Source organism: Macaca fascicularis, chromosome X, assembly GCF_037993035.2.
Source record: "Macaca fascicularis isolate 582-1 chromosome X, T2T-MFA8v1.1".
NCBI lineage: Eukaryota > Metazoa > Chordata > Mammalia > Primates > Cercopithecidae > Macaca > Macaca fascicularis.
Genome location: NC_088395.1, coordinates 104,046,135 through 104,066,484, shown reverse-complemented (window position 1 = coordinate 104,066,484; position 20,350 = coordinate 104,046,135). Strand labels below are relative to the sequence as shown.

The 20,350-nt window shown below is 39.6% G+C and overlaps 1 protein-coding gene and 1 long non-coding RNA gene across 6 annotated transcripts in view; both read right to left on the bottom strand.

Annotated features, from left to right (window-relative positions):
* DIAPH2 (diaphanous related formin 2) overlaps positions 1-20,350 on the bottom strand; it is a 919,127-nt gene that overhangs the window by 261,076 nt on the left and 637,701 nt on the right. The window lies entirely within an intron of this gene.
* Positions 1-20,350, bottom strand: part of LOC135969041 (uncharacterized) — a 29,703-nt gene that overhangs the window by 5,351 nt on the left and 4,002 nt on the right. The gene's annotated exons all lie outside the window — the stretch shown is intronic.

Below are 20,350 nucleotides of genomic sequence, written 5' to 3'. Positions count from 1 at the left end.
ATGCCTGTAATCCCAGCACTTTGGTAGGCCAAGGCGGGCAGATCACGAGGTCAGGAGATCGAGACCATACTGGCTAACACGGTGAAACCCCGTCTCTACTAAAAATACAAAAAAATTAGCCGGGCGTGGTGGCGGGTGCCTGTAGTCCCAGCTACTCAGGAGGCTGAGGCAGGAGAATGGCGTGAACCCGGGAGGCGGAGCTTGCAGTGAGCCGAGATGGGGCCACTGCACTCCAGCCTGGGCAACAGAGCGAGACTGTCTCAAAACAAAAAAAAGAAAAGTGTGACTGCAAAGCTTAAGTTGCTATAAGAATGTATATTTGGGAGACTTAATAGACTTGGGAGGATGGGGTAGGTTATGAGTCTGGAAATGCTGCTTGAAAGATGATGCATTAAAACTCAAACCTGGATGGTAAGAGCCAGAAGGAGCATTGTGGTAGTATGAGGGAAGGCTTGGAAAGATATTAAATATTCTAGGAACACAAAGAAGAGGAAAAAGGCCTAGAATACTAGAGACTACGGAGTTAAGTGGGAGTGAGGAAGGAGATGGTTCCTGAGGTAAGCAGGAACCAGATTCTATAAATCTATTAAGCATTTAAAACTTTTTCTTGTCCAAAATGTAAGTCATTGACAAGGTTTAAACAAATAAGTGGTAGATTAGATTTCCTTTGCTTAAGGCGTAAAAAATGGTACCTAAATTAAAACACGTACATACACACTAACAACAACCAAAAACCCTCAGACTAATTTAAATGAAACATAGAATATGATCTAAATGATAGTAAGTTTATTTGCTAGTTCCTACTAATGAGAAGAGTATGCAGTATGTAAATATCCAATTAAAGTACATTTGATAAATTATTGAGAATGTTACACAGAATCAAAGGCAGTTAAAAAATAACAGGTGTTAGGCAATATATAACTATCAAGATTGCCATATAGTTGTGTTTACCGGAATACAGGAGTTATGGTTAAACATTTTTGAGATTGATGTGTATATTTTGGAATGTCAGTATTATTATTTAATATTCATAGTAGGCATACACACACGTTAATTAGATAAGGTCCTACCCCAAGCCCTACCTCACACTCAGTTCTCAGCATCATTTATCATGTTGTGATAATATATAAGAAACTGCTAGGGATTAATGGCCAGGCGCGGTGGCTCAAGCCTGTAATCCCAGCACTTTGGGAGGCCGAGACGGGCGGATCACGAGGTCAGGAGATCGAGACCATCCTGGCTAACACGGTGAAACCCCATCTCTACTAAAAAATACAAAAATCTAGCCGGGCGAGGTGGCGAGCGCCTGTAGTCCCAGCTACTCGGGAGGCTGAGGCAGGAGAATGGTGTAAACCCGGGAGGCGGAGGTTGCAGTGAGCTGAGATCCGGCCACTGCAGTCCAGCCTGGGTAACAGAGCGAGACTCCGTCTCAAAAAAAAAAAAAAAAGAAACTGCTAGGGATTAAATAGAGAAAAAGAAAGTAAAGTGATAAGACATGGTTCCTAACCCTCACTGAATTTATAAACTAGTGTTAGGAGACAGATAAATAACAGCAGAGCCTCAGTAGCAGAAACTAACGTTTATTGAACTCTTACAAGGAAGCTGGCACGGAACTAAATGCTTAACAAGCTTTGTCTTATTTAACCCCCGCAATGGCCTATATATGCTATTATTAACTACATTTTACACATGATGAAATTAGCCTCAGGGAGACCAACTAACTTTTTAATTGCCATCTAGATAGTATGTGGTGGATTCAGGATTTGAAAGGGGTACCCTCCCCTATATCACCGCAACACAAAATTATGTTTTAAACCAGCATGTTTAGCCCATAGCTTGCTTCCTCTGTTTTGTTTTTGTTTTTTGTTTTTTGTTTTTTGATATGAAGTCTCGCACTGTCGCCCAGGCTGGAGTGCAGTGGCGCGTTCTAGGCTCACTGCAACCTCCGCCTCCCAGATTCAAGTGATTCTCCTGCCTCAGTCTCCTGAATAGCTGGGATTACAGGCGCCCGTCACCACGTCCAGTGAACTTTTTGGATTTTTAGTAGAGACGGGGTTTCACTATGTTGGCCAGATGGGTCTCAAACTCCTGATCTTGTGATCCACCCGCCCCAGCCTCCCAAAGTGCTGAGATTACAGGCATGAGCCACCGCTCCTGCTCTGGTTTTTGTTTGTTTGTTTGTTTTGTGTGTGTGTGTATGTGTTTTTTGTTTTTGTTTTTGTTTTTGTTTTGAAAAAAAGCATGTGGTAAAATAAATTCCACATAGAAAGGCTTGACTTTGGAATCATTAGGAAGTTTCACATGGAAGTAACTTCCAAATTCCATCTTGAGGTATGGAAAGGACTTTTCTATCCAGAGAGAAGACACTCCAGGCAATGAGAATAGTATGAGCAAAGGTCTCAATGTATCTAGAACTGTCAAGGAACTGTGACTATTCTGGGATAAGGGAGTTTGCATAAGCAGGGAACTACAGAGGGGATAAGCCTGAAAAGGAATGAAATGCATGTTAATATTTTCAAGTTTCCTTTGTAGGTGATGAGTAATCAATATTTTTAAGCAGAGGAGTAACATAACCTTACCTGTTTTTAGGAATCTAGTTTGGCAACAGGAGAAGGATAATTTGGAGAGATGAGAGATTAAACATAGGGAGAGCATCTGGGAAGCCAGCAGAACAGCACTGCAAATGGAAAGTAGGGGATAGATATAAGAAATATGGGCTGGGCGCGGTGGCTCACGCCTGTAATCCCAGCACTCTGGGGGACCCATGCGGGCGGATCACCTGAGGTCAGGAGTTCGAGATCAGCCCGGTCAACATGGTGAAACCCCGTCTCTACTAAAAATACAAAAATTAATCAGGCGTGGTGGCACATGCCTGTAATCCCAGCTACTTGGGAGGCTGAGGCAGGAGAATCGCTTGAACTCAGGAGGTGGAGGTTACAGTGAGCAGAGATCACACCACTGCACTCCAGCCTGAGCGACAGAGTGAGACTCCATCTAAAAAAAAAAAAAAAAAGGAATATGGAGGAAGTAGAATCCATGGAACATGGTGACTGACTAGATATTAGTGGCTAGAGAGAGGGGAGCTTGTGTTTTACCAGAACTTGAGAGACAAGTAAGGGAGCACTATTTTGAGGGCAGAGAATAATGACTAGTTTTAAACAAATTGAGTTTGAGGTATCTGTGAAATACTGGGATAGTGAAATCTAATAGGCAGTTGAAGTATATAGGCTCCTTGATAAAATGGAGATCAGGTTGCATGGCAGCAGTAAGAAGTGCAAAGCCAAAGCAAATGGAGCAAGGACAGGGAGACTTCCTCTTGGCCAACTGGATCAAGATCAGGACAGTACTTTAACAAGGCTCCCTTAACATTCTTGTTGGTTCAGTGGACATTCCTTTAGTCCGAATATACTTGGCCTTGACATACTTCCTCCAAATATAGGATATTCTGGAAATATCTAACTTAAAGAGCAAAATATCAGATCCTGTCGTCTGTGCTAACAGTTCCAATGATTGTAAAGGATGATTTTACTACAAATGTCAATGAAACGAGAAGTATACTCAGTGTGAATTTTGCCAAAGGGCAGTTCCCTGGGGAATCTAGTTTTATTGAACAGTGACAGAGCTAGGGCAAAAAGGAGTTTAAGAAATATTACTACAGATTCAAGAATAACTGGATACAGTTATGAAATTACTTAGAAATGGTGATGCTAAGTGTCTGAGACTGTGTTTCTCATTATATTGTGCAGTCTTTGTGAGTGTGTGTGTATTTTAATTTTTATGGTACCAGGTACTTCTGATATGTCTGCTGCTTTGGAATGAATATGTACATATTTGGGTTTGATTGGACCCTTTAGTATAATTTTCTGAATTCTTTGGACATTTTATTTCCATTTTTCCCATTTTATAAGTATTTTACCTACACTTATTTTCAAATGTCCCATTTTAGGTTTGAGAATTATACTGAATTATAGATAATGTCCAATCATGCTTTTTCAATCTAAGTAGGAGTTTCAGTTCAGCTAATATTGCTTTTCCACTTCTTGTTTATCTTTGCTTACTTAACTAAAATCACCGATGAGGTAAAGAAATGGTAACAAAAAAGGAAATGTCTTCCAAATCAAGTTTACTAATAAAGATAAGAGCCAATTCTGTGCGTTCGAAAGATCTATGAACTGAGGCAAGGGATTTAGCCCTTTTTGTACACATACAGGATGATCTGTGGAATTTACATCCCTCACTGCAGATACAAAATAAAGCAATTTGGGTAGAAATTCGGCAAGGTTCCTTCCAGCTGTATAATGCTAGTATTCAGGTAAAATGAAAGCACTAACATCTTGATAAAAAGTATTTTGATTTTTTTCTCATGAAAACACTTGAATATATTATTTAAGCTGGTTGTTTAGTGTATGTAAACTCCCTATTCTAGAATGAATATATTTTGCACACCTTTATGTCTTATGATCTCTAAAACAGGGTTAAGAGACTTGCAAGTACATGGCAACATCAATCTGAATTTAACCTACAGTTAACTATCTCAACGACAGACATGTTACTCTGAAATAAAATAGTGACATTGAAATACTATATATTTCCTAACCCAACTGCTTATTAAAGACTCTCATTTCTTTTCCATGTGGGCTATTTGATACCCCTGACATTAGAATTCCAACTTCTTGTTGTCTAAGCTTTGAAGATCAGAATCCATTCATACCATCACCTTATAAAAAATTTTCCTATATGGTCATGTAACCCTAACCTTAGCCCTGATGTCCTCCTACTTAATAAAACTATTTACATGGTTGAAAACAAGTGCATTTCAAGATATAAAGTACTTTAATATAAAGCAGTCAAACATTTCAGAATGTTTCCCTGAATTTATTCCATATACGTAATAGCCCAACTCTGGGCCAGAATTTCCACTAGGAAAATTTTATTTTTGCAACAAAAATGTTTTTGCAGACAATACTACTTTTTGTTTGCACTGTATTTCCTAAGCTGTTCAGCAACTCCTTTTCTATTTTAAGGTTTCCCTAAAATATATGTATTTCTGTGTACATGTATGTATGTATGTGTATATACTTATACACATGTTAAGAATTTACTAATTTTACTGGGTCACTGGTGGATTTTGTATTTTTTTTTCCTAGTATCAATTTCATGTATGTCTTAAATATGAAACTGCATTATTTAACTCTGAAAGACATTTTTAGCTTTATGTGGAAGAAGCTATTTGAATACAGTGGCATTACTTCCAAAGAACACATTTCTTTTCTTTCCTTTGATAGAGATAAAAATGTGCCCCGTGAAAATTTTCTACTTGAGGAAAACAAACAATAACAAAATAGCTTCAGTAGTGTTCAGTTTGTGACATGGATTAAAATCTAGAACTATGAATCTATCTTTAATGTGTTTGCTATCTCTACGTGTCTCTGACATCTCAAAAAATTACACCATCTTAGGAACCATATATATTTCAATGTCAATGTGTTACTCAAAGCCAGCTCTTGGACTGAAAAAAAGAAAAAGGCAGGATCTTGAAGAGATAGTTGCACTCCTATATTCAATGCAGTATTATTCACAATAGCCAAGAAGTTGAAAGAATCTACGTGTCCTTCAATGAATAAAGAAAATGTTGTTTACCCATATAATGGAATATTATTCAGTCTTTAAAAAGAAAGACATCAAAAGGCTGGGCGCAGTGGCTCACGCCTGTAATCCCAGCACTTTGGGAGGCTGAGGTGGGTAGATCGCCTGAGGTTAGGAGTTCAAGACCATCCTGACCAACATGGTGAGACCCCATCTCTACTAAAAATACAAAAGTTAGCCGGGTGTGGTGGCGGGCGCATGTAATCCCAGCTACTCGGGAGGCTGAGGCAGGAGAATTGCTTGAACCTGGGAGGCAGATGTTGCAGTGAGCCAAGATTGCGCCACTGCACTCCAGCCTGGGTGATAGAGCAAGACTCCGTCTCAAAAAAAAAGAAAGACAGACATCTTGTCATATGTTACAACATGGATGAGCCTTGAGGACATTATGATCCATGAAATAAGTCAGTCACAGGACAAATACTGTATGATTCCACTTATACAAAGTATCTAGTCAAACTCATAGAAACCGAGAGTAGGTGGCTACCAGGGGCTGAGGCGTGAGGGAAGTGGGGAGTTGCTATTGAGTAGGCGTAGAGTTTCAGTTACACTAGATGAAAATTTTCTAGAGATCTGTGGTACAACATTGTGCTTATTATTAACAATGCACTGTACATTCAAAAATTTATTAAGAGGGTAGATCTCATGTTATGTGTTTTTACCACAATGAAAAAGGAAAAAATAGGCAAAGTTCTATTTAGGTCGCTAACTCTACACACACATACACACACACACATACAGACACACACATACACACACACACACACACACGTACACACACATCAAATCTAAATTTTTATTTCTATGTTTGAGTAGTCATATGGCTCTGAGGAAGTTCAGGAGAGAGGGGTCAGTGACTTTCTCCTTCTCCCCTGGGCAATTCATTATACCCAGGCTTTGATTAGAGCCCAGAGAAAAAGCATGTGGGATGGGTGGGGGTGTGTGTGTATGTGTGTGTGTGTGTGTGTGTGTGTGTCTAAGAATGCAGGGAGGGCAGAAAAAATGCCAGTAGATGTGCCCAGATAGACTGTGAGATCCACATTTTAGAGCTACTTTGTGACAATGTCGAACGAAGACTTCTAAGTGTTACACAGAGTTACTTTGAGAACAGCAATGGAATTAGAGGTATTAACTACAAGAGAAAAGTTCTATGATTGAGCCAGCCATAAGTGGAGAACCTGGCTGGTTCCCTCAAATGTGCTCTCCCTTTTGTAATGTCCGGGTGTCTTGGAGGACATGATACTCCCTCAGAATATCGAAAGTAGTCACTGACTGGTCTAAAGACTTTCAGACGTACAGAAAAGCTCCAACAACTGATAGAACAGGTTATATATACCAGTGTCCAGTTCAGTGAAACAGTTTCAAAAAAATAGAAACCAAGACACTGTAATTGTTCATGTATGCTTCTATTGGATATCAATATTTAAATCACTCTGAAATAAGATTTAATGTTTGTTTCTTTTTTAAATGTGGGCTCTTTCCTGTTAGCCTCTAAGTATTTTCTCATTTTAGAGAGGTGGGTGAGGGAAAGTGATTTTCACTCACTTACGTGTAAAACAAAAATATACTCTTTTATCCACAAATGCCCAGACATTGTCAAGACATAAGTGTAAAATGTACCAAAATGTTAGACTGTTAGTTATTTTGCATAAAACACACATCCAAACACATATTAACTGAACAGCAGATGGCAGAGGAAAGAAAATCAGTTAGATTGCAGTGTGGGTGAAACATGCCCAATAAGTTCTGTAAAGATGGAAACCTGGGCATAAGAGAAACCATATTGAGTAAGCAAATGGAATGCCTAATCTGATTCTTTCATCTTCACTGTGTTTGATTTATCCTGTCCATAAATACTTATCATTTTTATCATGATGCCTTAAGGCTATTTTTGATGGAAAGGGAGGGGCAAACAGAGTATGTTTACATAGTAACACATTTGGGGAAATCATCTTGGAATAAATACTTTTAATGATGTATAGTGCTTCCTAATATTCATCAGTGGGTGAAAATTAATTTAGATCAAAATACTAATGTACTAGGAAAAAAATGATGAATGTGGCTATATATTAGTCTAGAAACATAAGAAGTATACATATTAGAGCTCATTTTATGAATGAAATAAATTATTTATATATTTTAACATCATCCAGTTTATAAATTGTTTTTTCTAATTAAAATAAAGGCAGAAAAATAGGGATAAGTATCTAAAATAACATATAGCAAAGAATTTTTAAAATATTTGCACAATTACTACTGATTCAGGAATTTCAGCTTAAAAAAATCACATTTATCTAAATTAGATTGAAACTGAGATGTTTACTGAGATGTAAACAAGAGCAATGATAGACGCTAGGTACAGAGAAAGCAATGAGATGACTTAGAACTTAAGGAGCTAATAACATATTTGTTTTTTGTTTATTTGTTTGTTTTTTGATACAGAGTCTCACTCTGTCACCCAGGCTGGAGTGCAGTAGTGCAATCTCAGCTCACTGCAACCTCTGCCTCCTGGGATCAAGCGATTCTCCCACCTCAGCCTCCAAAGTAGCTGGGACTACAGGCGTGCACCACCACGCAGGGCTAATTTTTGTATTTTTAGGAGAGATGGGATTTCATGATGTTGGCCAGGCTGGCCTCGAACTCCTGACCGCAAGTGATCCACCTGCCTCAGCCTCCCAAAGTGCTGGGATTACAGGCATGAGATACCCTGCCCGGCCATTGAGAAGCTAGTAATATATTTCTACAGCAAATGAGTGATCTGATTAAACTAGACTCCAAAATAATATTTACCTATATGTTCTGATACTATTGCAAAACTAGAAAACACAATCTCTAAACAATAGAGAAAAAACTGATTGCTTCTGGAGGAACATCTTTGCTTTTAAGTGAATCAAGAAGGGATTCATTAAATGAATTGTGGGGAAGGGTATGCTATTTAAAAAGCCAAAGTATCAGGGAAATGTCAACTTGGAAAAAGGGTTAAACACATAACAGGCTGGGTGTGTTGGCTCATGCCTGTAATCCCAGCACTTTGGGAGGCCGAGGCAGGCAGATCATCTGAGGTCAAGAGTTTGAGACCAGCCTGGCCAACATGGTGAAACCCTGTTTCTACTAAAAATACAAAAATTAGGCTGGGTGCAGTGGCTCGTGCCCATACTCCCAGCCCTTTGGGAGGCCAAGGCAGGTGGATCACCTGAGGTCAGGAGTTCAAGACCAGCCTGGCCAACATGGCAAAACCCTGTCTCTACTAAAAATACAAAAATTAGCCAGTAGCCAGGCGTGCTGGTAGGCACCTGTAATTCCAGCTATTCAGGAGGCTGAGGCACGAAAATCGTTTGAACTGGGCAGGCGGAGGTTGCAGTGAGCCAAGATTGTGCCACTGCAATCCAGCCTGGGTGACAGAGCGAGACTCTGTCTCAAACAAAAACAAAAACAACAACAAATAACAATGAAATTTCCTAGGCCGGGCGTGGTGGCTCATGCCTGTAATCCTAGCACTTTGGGAGGCTGAGGCAGGTGGATTGCCTGATGTCAGTAGTTCGAGACCAGCCTGGCCAACATGGTGAAACCCTATCTCTACTAAAAATACAAAAATTAGCTGGGCGTGGTGGCGGGCGCCTGTAATCCCAGCTACTTGGGAGGCTGAGGCTGCAGAATTGCTTGAACCCAGGAGGCAGAGGTTGCAGAGAGCCGAGATCGCACCACTGCACTCCAGCTGGGCAACAGAGTAAGACTCCATCCTCCATCTTCAAAAAAAAAGAAAGAAAGAAAGAAAGAAATTTCCTAAGCCCACAGATACTTGTCCATAAAAATAAAACCTGTTGAGTACTCTTATTTTAGAATGCAGGTACAGAAATTATAGTATAACTATTCAGTTTATAAGTGGTGGGGATCTTTTTCAAATAGATTTTTAAACTGCTTGTAGAACAACCTCCTTTTCCTGTATACTTTTAATCTGCTCCTGTTTCCCTCTTCTAGAGATGACCAATTAAAAATACCCCAGAGACCTCTTATGTGGAAACACTAAAGAACTCATACATTGCTCCCTAGGACAGGTGTGCATCAATTACCATGGCAGGCCATGAGTGAATCTTTGCAAACTGCAATGCTGAACTTAATATATGCACATTTGCAAAGCAAAAGGCTATTAATCAATCATGCAGAGTCACTGAGTGCAGCTCAGCAGAACTGCAAACCACAAACTTGCTTTCCTTTGATGGTACTTGGCTGAAACCTCGACTCAAGCAGCAGTGCTGTCCTTCTGAAACTAGCGAAATGGTATTGTCATAGCCCATTATAATTTTCATAGCAGCTATCTTGAAGCTCTAAAAATCAAGTCTGTTTTGCATGCATGAAAGCAAGCAAGCCCCAAGTCCCGGGCAGGTGGGTAGGTGGTTATTTCTGGCTGCAATTTTGCTAAGTCTCTAAACCAGCCCTGCTTTAATTAGGAGCTTTTCTTCTGAGTTATTTTGATGTTAATAATATATGGCGGTCGCATTCCTTGTACATGTTCCAAAACAGTGATACAAACATTATTAAATCTAATCAGTGTTTATGGAGTATTCCATATGCTACCCACGGTGAATCTTTTGAAATGTCATTTTAGTGGATAATGCATAAAGAAGGGTTGGTATATACAATGACATGCTTTTGTTCCTTCAGTCAATGATTTTTATGAAAAATTTTCTACAGATGGTAGTTGCTTTCAATTTGTATTTGACCATATTTTAAAAAGAATATTTTTTGTTAGACTTCTATACAACAAATATTTAAATTCACAAAGATTTCCTACTTCAAAGAATACAATAATTAACTTTCCTTTTACTAAAGAACAAAAACAATACTGCAAATGCCTTAAATAAAGTAGAACAAGTTTAAATGAAGCCTCTTAGAATTATGCATTAAGAAAAATTTAACAAGAGTTGAAAACTAGGCACCACACCTAAAATACCTAAAATAACATTAAGATGAAAAACTAAGAAAGGCAAAACTTGGTCTTGTCTAAGACAGCTGAGCAACTGCCCAGACTGGACAACTATTGAGCATTATAATATAATGTCCTTCCTATTCTCTGTATTAACGATCAACTACTAGTATTCAATGTAGCCATTAAAACTAATTCTCACCAGATGGTCCTATATTCCTGAAGATATGGATATGTGTTTTCTCTCCTTAAGCAATTCTATTAGGCAAATTATGGCTCTAAGAAGCAGAGCTGCAGATGCAGACTACACTCATCAGACATAAGGCCAACCGCAGAGCCTCCTCCACATGCAGGCAGTGGACAATGGGGGCTGTTCATTTACCTCTTCATCCACAGCCATGTGCACAAATAACAATGTTCATCACCAGGGTCAATGTTTCTAAACTCTAAGATGAATGATACATGTTTAAGAAAAATAATTTACGACTGGGTGAGGTGGCTCATGCCTGTAATCCCAGCACTTTGGGAGGCAAAGGTGGGTGGATCACCTGAGGTCAGGAGTTTGAGACCAGCCTGGCCAAGATGGCGAAACCCTGTCTTTACCAAAAATACAAAAATTAGCTGGGCGTGGTGGCGGGTGTCTGTAATCCCAGCTACTTGAGAGGCTGAGGCAGCAGAATTGCTTGAACTGGGAGGCAGAGGTTGCAGTGAGCCAAGATCGTGCCACTGCACTCCAGCCTGGGTGATAGAGCAAGCGAGACTCTGTCTCAAAAAAAAAAAAAGACAAGAAAAATAATTTACTTTGATAACTTTTCAGCAGTCTCATAGAGATGGTTTAGGTTATCATTACCTGAGTAGAGAATATACAAAGAGCTGACCTGTGGTGTTTTACTGTAGGCATCGATATATTTGAGTCTTAAGTTGCACAGGCCTTTTATACTCTGCTATATGCAGGTTCTTCCAGATCTCTTGAACCTTTGTGTTTGAGTACAGACTATCACAATCTGTTTATTAGCTTAGATAGAAAAAAACAAGAACAAAAAACTGAGATGCCGTCATTAAAAACAAAAACGCATGAGATGAAAAGCAAAAATTCTTTTTGCAAAAGATAGATTTAAAAAATGTAATATTTGACTATTCATTGTATCTACTGTGAATGTGGGGCTGTTTTGTCATTTTACTGATCTTACGATGCTTTCCAAACAGCTGGCAGGCAGGCAATGTTTTTTATAGTTAATGAAAGGAATTTTATATAAAATGACAGTGCAGTTGCCACCTGAAAATATTAAGTGCTACATCAGATTCTTAGCTACAGGAGGTATTTATTTGCTCCTTTTATTATAGCTTTCTATAGGAGTAAGTAAGGCACTCCTCTCATGAGCCCCACATCACCCGCTGTGGAAGCCTTGCCAGAACCAGAGCAAGGGGCTTCTCAAATGGGAATATCATAGAATATATCACTTGTTATCTATTTAAATATGTTTTATTGAAAGGAGAGTCATCTGTAGGCACCAAAGGGTAGCTGCTTCCCTTAAAGTCAGTTATTATCAGAGTCAAATTAGATTTAGATACTCATTACACAAATAAGAGCCAAATTTTGCCGGGCGCGGTGGCTCACACCTGTAATCCCAGCACTTTGGGAGGCCGAGGCGGGAGGATCACGAGGTCAGGAGTTCGAGATCAGCCTGACCAACATGATGAAACCCCATCTCTACTAAAAATACAAAAATTAGCCGGGCGTGGTGACACGTGCCTGTAATCCCAGCTACTCGGGAGGCTGAGGCAGGAGAATCGCTTGAACCAGGGAGGTGGAAGTTGCAGTGAGCTGAGATCGTACCACTGCACTCCAGCCTGGGTGACAGAGTGAGACTCCGTCTCAAAACAAAAAAGAACCAAATTTTAAAATTAGGTTCAACAAGTTATTTGATTTAGCCTATAAAGAGCCTCTTTCTGATTTTTTTTTTTTTTTTTTGAGACAGAGTTTCACTCCTGTTCCCTAGGCTGGAGTGCAATGGTGTGATCTCAGCTCATCGCAACATCTGCCTCCCGGGTTCAAGAGAGTCTCCTGCCTCAGCCTCCCGAGTAGCTGGGATTACAGTCATGCGCCACCACTCCCGGCTAATTTTGTATTTTTAGTAGAGATGGGATTTCTCCATGTTGGTCAGGCTGGTCTTGAACTCCTGACCTCAGGTGATCCGCCCGCCTTGGCCTCCCAAAGTACTGGGATTACAGGCATGAGCCACTGCATCCGGCCCCTGATGCAGAACTGGCATAGGCCAGGTGCAGTGGCTCATGCCTGTAATCCCAGCACTTTGGGAGGCCAAGGCGGGCGGATCACCTGAGGTCAGGAGTTTGAGACCAGCCTGGCCAATACGGTGAAACCCCGTCTCTACTGAAATATACAAAAATTAGCCTGGCGTGGTGGCAGGCGACTTAATCCCAGCTATTTGGGAGGCAGAGGCAAGAGAATCATTTGAACCCGGGAGGCAGAGGTTGAAGTGAGCCGAGATTGAGCCATTGCACTCAAACCTGGGGTATAAGAGCGAGACTTCCCCCCAAAAAAAAGAACTGGGATAAACGTAAGAATAAATGTTAAAATATTTCTATTTGTAGGAATATATCATAGTTTACAGCAAATACTAGAGTTGCAAAAGATCTTTTGCTATCAACAACCTACTTTTTAGTCAGGAAGAAAATCTCAAAGCACCATCTCTAATCCAACTTACATTTTGAGTTGTAGGTTTCATGTGAAAGGGTTTTTGTGTGTTTGTTTTTTCATTCTTGAAAAACTAATCAAAATCAGTAGATTCAGATAGACTCCCAGACCTCTCCAAAACTGTACATATTAAACCAGTGACTAAGAGTCAGCTATGGTTTCTGGTGTTTTCTTTCTGTATGCCTTCAGGCACACACATGTAATTTTTGTGCTTCAGGGAGTTAGTGCTTCATAAAAACAGAGATGAATGGTTATAAAACATACACCAGTGCCCTTTGGAAGTAATTAAAAATATGGCCCTTCCCCATCCTCATTTCCTTTCCTTTTGGCATTGCCCCTTCTATATCCTATGTTCAGCTTTTCTTCTACCTCGCAAAATATATTTGATTTCTCTTTGTACTCTCCCATAAAGAATCATATGCTTAAACTTACAGAAATGTGCCCTAAATACATTTTTAAAATTGCATTAAAACTAAGAAGAATAAACTCAAGAGAACATTGGCTCCAATTCACAAACTATGTAGAATATTTTCTGTTCTAAAAGTACACCTTCATTGTCTTCGAAGGAGTCTGCAAAGTGAGAATTATAAACAATATATCTTCATTAAATACAGTGGGACATGTATTTGATGAATACATTAAAATTTAGTTACAATTAAATTTTCAACTCTATTGCTGTGGGCTTTTAGATTTGACACTAACATTTATTAATCCAAATACTTTAATAAAATTACATCTTTCCAAATTAAGCCACATGCAAATATACTTTTAAAGGTATAAATTAGCATGTCATGTGTATATATATGCCTGAAATCAAAACAGTTTCTAAGATGATTCTCAACCAAAATTGGAAGGCAACTTTAAAGATCTGGCAAGTAGCCATTTAAAACACATACATGGCTGGGCGCAGTGGCTCACATCTGTAATCCCAGCACTTTGGGAGGCCGAGGAGGGTGGATCATAAGGTCAGGAGATTGAGACCATCCTGGATAACATGGTGAAACCCCGTCTCTACTAAAACTACAAAAAATTAGCCGGGCGTGGCTGCTGGCAGGCGCCTGTAGTCCCAGCTACTAGGGAGGCTGAGGAAGGAGAATGGTGTGAGCCTGGGAGGCGGAGCTTGCAGTGAGTGGAGATCATGCCACTGCACTCCAGCCTGGGGGACAGAGTGTGACCCCATCGCAAAAAAAAAAAAAAAAACACACACACACAAAAACAAAAGCGAATGTATGTGAACATACATGCATATGTATAAATGTAAATGTGAATGCAATTATATATAAATTCATTTAATTTATATTACTTATTTTGCAATAATAATTTATTAAAGCAAAGAAATATTAGGGGAAATAACATTATGATAATAATAAACACATTTTGTTGTGCATTAAGGGCTATGATAATGCCTATATCATATGCTACCTGCATTATTTTGGAGTTTTACTGCATAGTAATGCTATATTTCACATTATTTATTTGATCTGACACTGAAAATGAGCCATGTTATAAAGTTGTACTGCACACTCTATTCTTAAATTTGTTTCCATACTACTCCAAAAGTAACCCTAAATCCCTAGTGCATAACATGACTCAGAGGTTAATTCTCCATCCAGCACTCTCTCTTCCAGTCTCCAGCTATTAAAGAATTGCATAATGGCATTCTAAATGTTTCAGCTTAGAAAATGTGCTCCTATCAGTAATCTTATAAATTATGTCATAAAGGATAACTGACAACCATAGTGGACTCATAAATACTAAATGAATTAGTAATAAAATCTCTACTAATTCCATCTGAAATTAAAGGCATAGCTTTTAATGAAAATATTTTTTATACTTTTCTTTTTACTCCTTCTATGCTGAATATAATGTTATATATTTCAAGTAAAATAAAAGATCCTTCATTTGACTCAGTTTGTAATGTAAGAAATTATCCGTGCCGGGCGCGGTGGCTCACGCCTTCAATTCCAGCACTTTGGGAGGCCAAGGAGGGCGGATCACGAGGGTCAGGAGATCAAGACCATCCTGGCTAACACAGTGAAATCCTGTCTCTTCTAAAAATACAAAACTTAGCTGGGCATGGTGGCGGGCACCTGTAGTCCCAGCGCTACTCAGGAGACTGAGGAAAGAGAATGGCGTGAACCCGGGAGGCAGAGCTTGCAGTGAGCCGAGATTGCGCCACTGCACTCCAGCCTGGGCAACAGAGCAAGACTCCGTCTCAAAATAAATAAATAAATAAATAATCCAAAAATTTTAATGTAAGAAGTTCTCCATAAAGGTTAACCTACATTCAAGGCAGCCTCAGATTGAGAGATAATTTTTTTTTTTTTTTGAGACGGAGTCTCACTCTGTCACCCAGGCTGGAATGCGGTGGCACCATCTTGGCTCACTGCAACCTCAGCCTCCTGGGTTCAAGCGATTCTACTGCCTCAGCTTCCCGAGCAGACAGGGCTGCAGGCGCCTGCCACATGCCTGCCTAATTTTTGTATTTTTAGTATAGACGGGATTTCACCATATTGGCCAGGCTGCTCTCAAACTCCTGACATTGTGATCCGCCGGCCTCAGCCTCCCAAAGTGCTGGGATTACAGGAATGAGATACTGTGCCCGGCCAACTTAAGAGATAATTTTAAGAGTAATCAGTTTGTTCTAGTTTGCCTGGGATAGACTTCCCAGTTTTAGTACTAAAAGTAAATCCTTCAGTGCCTACAGTTAGTTAATTTAGAGGTAACACTCAAACATATGGTCCTTTATGCTGTTTAACCATTTATGTTGTGAATGCTTCACAAAAACAAATAAGTATGCTTTTTTGGTTACAAAGTAGTATGTCTAGCAGCAGAAAAACATATCCTTTCAAGAGTATATTTAATATTATTAATTATTATTTAATATTATCAATTATATATATATTATATATTATATATATATATATATATATTTTTTTTTTTTTTTTTTTTTTTTTTTTTTTTGGAGACAGTCTCACTCTGTTGCCCAGGCTGGAGTGCAGTGGCACAATCTCGGCTCACTACAACCTCCGCCTCCCGGATTCATGTGATTCTGTTGCCTCAGTCTCCCGAGTGGCTGTGATTACAGGCACACACCACCACACCAGGCTATTCTTTGTATTTTTAGTAGAGATGCGGTTTCACCATGTTGGTCAAGCTGGTCTCAAACCCCTGACCTCAGTTGATCCACCTGCCTCGGCCTTCCAAAGTGCCGGGATTACAGGCATGAGCCACCACATCCGGCCAATATTTATTATCAATTATATTTATCATGTCTCATCTATTCCTTCCTACACAGATACTGACTGAGTGCCTATTCAGTACTAGGTGTTATACTAGGCATTAATTCTATTTTGAAATAATATTATGGGAATTTTATATAAGAAGTACTTTAACATTCTGATTCTCTATAAGAGTGAAAGCCCTACAATTAGAGTAGGAAAAAATATCTTTTTCCAAATTTGATTTATTACCTTATAACTTCTATATTGCCATGGAAGAAACAAAGAACAAAGATTTGAAACTTATTTGTAGAAGCAAGAAAGGGAGCATCATCGATAAATGGAAAGAGAACAAATTATTTACCAACTTCTATATAATCTTTTTCTTACTGTATAACTGTTTACTCATCAATTTTAGAAAATTCTCAGAATTATGAATGGAAAATATTCAGAGTCAATTTTCTAGACCTGAAGAATTTATTTTAAAATGTCTTAAGGAGTCTATCAAAATACAGTACTCCTAATCTAACTTTTGGCTCAGAAGGGAAAAAAATACAGTTACTGGCATTTCTTGAAGATTTTCTGTGTTTGAATCCTTACAAGAAAACATCATTTATTTCTGATTCTATTAATAATATCACTGAGAAGCTTTACCTAAGTTTAATGTCGCTATTATTTTACCACTATTATTGTCCAATTTTGGGTGATGTTTAAAACAGCAGGAATGACATGACATCTTGAAAACTATAATCGGCCGGGCGCGGTGGCTCATGCCTGTAATCCCATCACTTTGGGAGGCTAAGGCGGGTGGATCACTTGAGATCAGGGGTTCGAGACCAGCCTGGCCAACATGGTGAAACCTTGTCTGTACTAAAAATACAAAAATAGCCAGGCATGGTGGCGGGTGCCTGCAATCCCAGCTACTTGGGAGGCTGAGAATAGCTTGAACCTGGGAGGCAGAGGTTGCAGTGAGCCGAGATTACGCCATTGCACTCCAGTCTGGGCAACAAGAGAGAAACTCCATCTCAAAAAAAAAAAAAAAAAAAAAAAGAAAAGAAAACTGTAATCAAGCATAGACCAGTGGGCGGCCAGGCGTTGTGACTCACACTTGTAATCCCAGCACTTTGAGAGGCCAAGGCGGGTGGGTCACGAGGTCAGGAGTTCGAGACCAGCCTGTCCAAGATGGTGAAATCCTGTCTCTACTAAAAATACAAATATAAGCCAGGTGCGGTGGCGGGCGCCTGTAATCCCAGCTACTCGGGACGCTGAGGCAGGAGAATCACTTGAACCTGGGAGGCAGAGGTTGCAGCGAGCCGAGATCACACCACTGCACTCTAGCCTGGACGACAGAGCAAGATTCCGTCTCAAAAAAAAAAAAAAAAAAAAATGCAAAACAAGAACAGACCAGTGGTTAGGTGAGACTGGAGAGAGGGGGAGGAAGGGAAGGATGGGGAGAGGCTGGTCAATAGGTATAAAGTTACAATTAGATAGTAAGAATAAATTTTGGTGTTCTATTGCACAGTAAGGTAACTATGTTTAATAGTAAAATATTATATCTTAGATAATTTCTCACTACAAAGAAATGATAAATGCACAGGTGATAGATACACTAGCTAAACTGGTTGTATCATAATATAGCTATGTATCAAAACATCAGATTGTACCCCATAAATACATACAATTACAATGTGTCAATTAAGAGAATAATTTTAAAAAACTCTAATCAAGTTACGGTGATTACAATCACGAACAAGGTCAGGATACAATGGCTCCTAAAGTAGAAAGGAATGCAGATAATTACTGTTCCCTTCAGTCACATTCAGGCATTTGAAGAGTAGTGCCATTATCACATTCTTTCATGAATGCAAAGTGTAATATTCCACAATCCGATTAATTTTTCTCTGGCATGATTAGTCAAAAACACACTCTTGCAAAATGGCTTATATCTCTAAGACCAATTTCAACATGGTTTGGCGTTAACACTGATTTCTCTCATCAAATCAATGTATGAGTTTTATTATCGCAATGATTTAACTTGAATTATCATCAGGTAATCATAAGTAAAAGAGGAATGTCTGTTTACAATCAACTAAAATACTGAATAATCCCTTAAAAGAAAGGAAAATGATATTTCAAGTCTTAATTCTGCCTTCTATTTCCTAGGCAAGAGAAGGCAAGGCATTAAAAAATGTCCTTGCACTGTTAGAATAATGCTTATTTAAAAACATCCTTAAAACGTTATTTGAGTTTAAGGAAATTAATCGTAAGAACCACAGACAACGGACTTGACTGAAGAAGTTACTTTGCAATCAGAAAAGTGGTGATTGGGCTGAAAAACAAATTATGACATTGTAACGTTTTCAATGTTCACCTGTTTTAGTTTATTTCTTTACAGATTGAACACAGAATGGACTCAGTAATCCTTCTGGTTCAAGCTCAACATAAAGACATTCTTACTTTTCAGAAAATAATAGAAGCATTACAATAGTCATCATGCAATTCATATTCTAAGCAATTTGCTTTCTCATCTTACCTAGACACCCTGCACTGGTTTCTATTTCCTTTCTGTTTCAATTCTTGCTGTTCCTATTATGGAAGCTAGTACACATCTAACTTCTTCATGTGGCATGGACCCCCACACATAAACCCATTTATCCCATCTACATGAGACTGTTGCAGATTTTGCTCAAAAAATGGAAACTCAGGAGGAAACTAGTCAACTTGTCAAAACATATTTTTTTCCTTAATATGTAAATAAAGTCTATCTAAATAGGGCTTGAGGTACAGGAAAAAGAAATGGACTGTCTCCCATCATCAAATTGCTTATGCTGCCTACCCTCTAGCCTACTGATTTCTTTTTTCTTGAGACGGAGTCTCCCTCTATTGCCCAGGATGGAGTGCAGTGGCACAATCTCGGCTCACTGCAAACTCTGCCTCCTCCGTTCAAGCAATTCTACTGCCTCAGACTCCCGAGTATCTGGGACTACTGGTGCGCGCCACCACGCCTGGCTAGTTTTTTTGTTTGTATTTTTGGTGGAGACGGGGTTTCACCATATTGGCCAGGCTAGTCTCGGACTCCTGACCTCGTGATCCGCCTGCCTTGGCCTCCCAAAGTGTTGGGATTACAGACGTGTGCCACTGTGCCCGGCTAGTCTACTGATTTCTTTGGTCTTTATAAACCAGGGGATTTGAAGACAAGAAAGTGAGAAGAGAAAGAACAGAGGAGAAGGAGAAAAACAGAACAGGAAGGATCATCTATGCTTCTCTAAATCAATTCTTCATGGCACATTTAGGAAATGATATTATTTATATGGCACACTAGGGTAAACCGACAAGGCTGCTCAAGGTTGCTAAGGCAAACCAACCCTCTAGAGAGCACTGGCTACCCCAAGGGGTCAGGAGTTGAACATCTCAACATCATGAGATCACTATGATGCGATGATCGAGTACAAACATCAAAAGATGGCTTAAAGGATCTCAGATATAGTTATTTAGGCCAAATTACATAAAGAAACTTGGGCTGCCAGGCGCGGTGGCTCAAGCCTGTAATCCCAGCACTTTGGGAGGCCGAGACGGGCGGATCACAATGTCAGGAGATCGAGACCATCCTGGCTAACATGGTGAAACCCCGTCTCTACTAAAAAATACAAAAAACTAGCCGGGCGAGGTGGCGGGCGCCTGTAGTCCCAGCTACTCGGGAGGCTGAGGCAGGAGAATGGCGTGAACCTGGGAGGCGGAGCTTGCAGTGAGCTGAGATCCGGCCACTGCACTCCAGCCTGGGCGACACAGCGAGACTCCGTGTCAAAAAAAAGAAACTTGGACTAAGTTTAAAAATGTAATCATCAG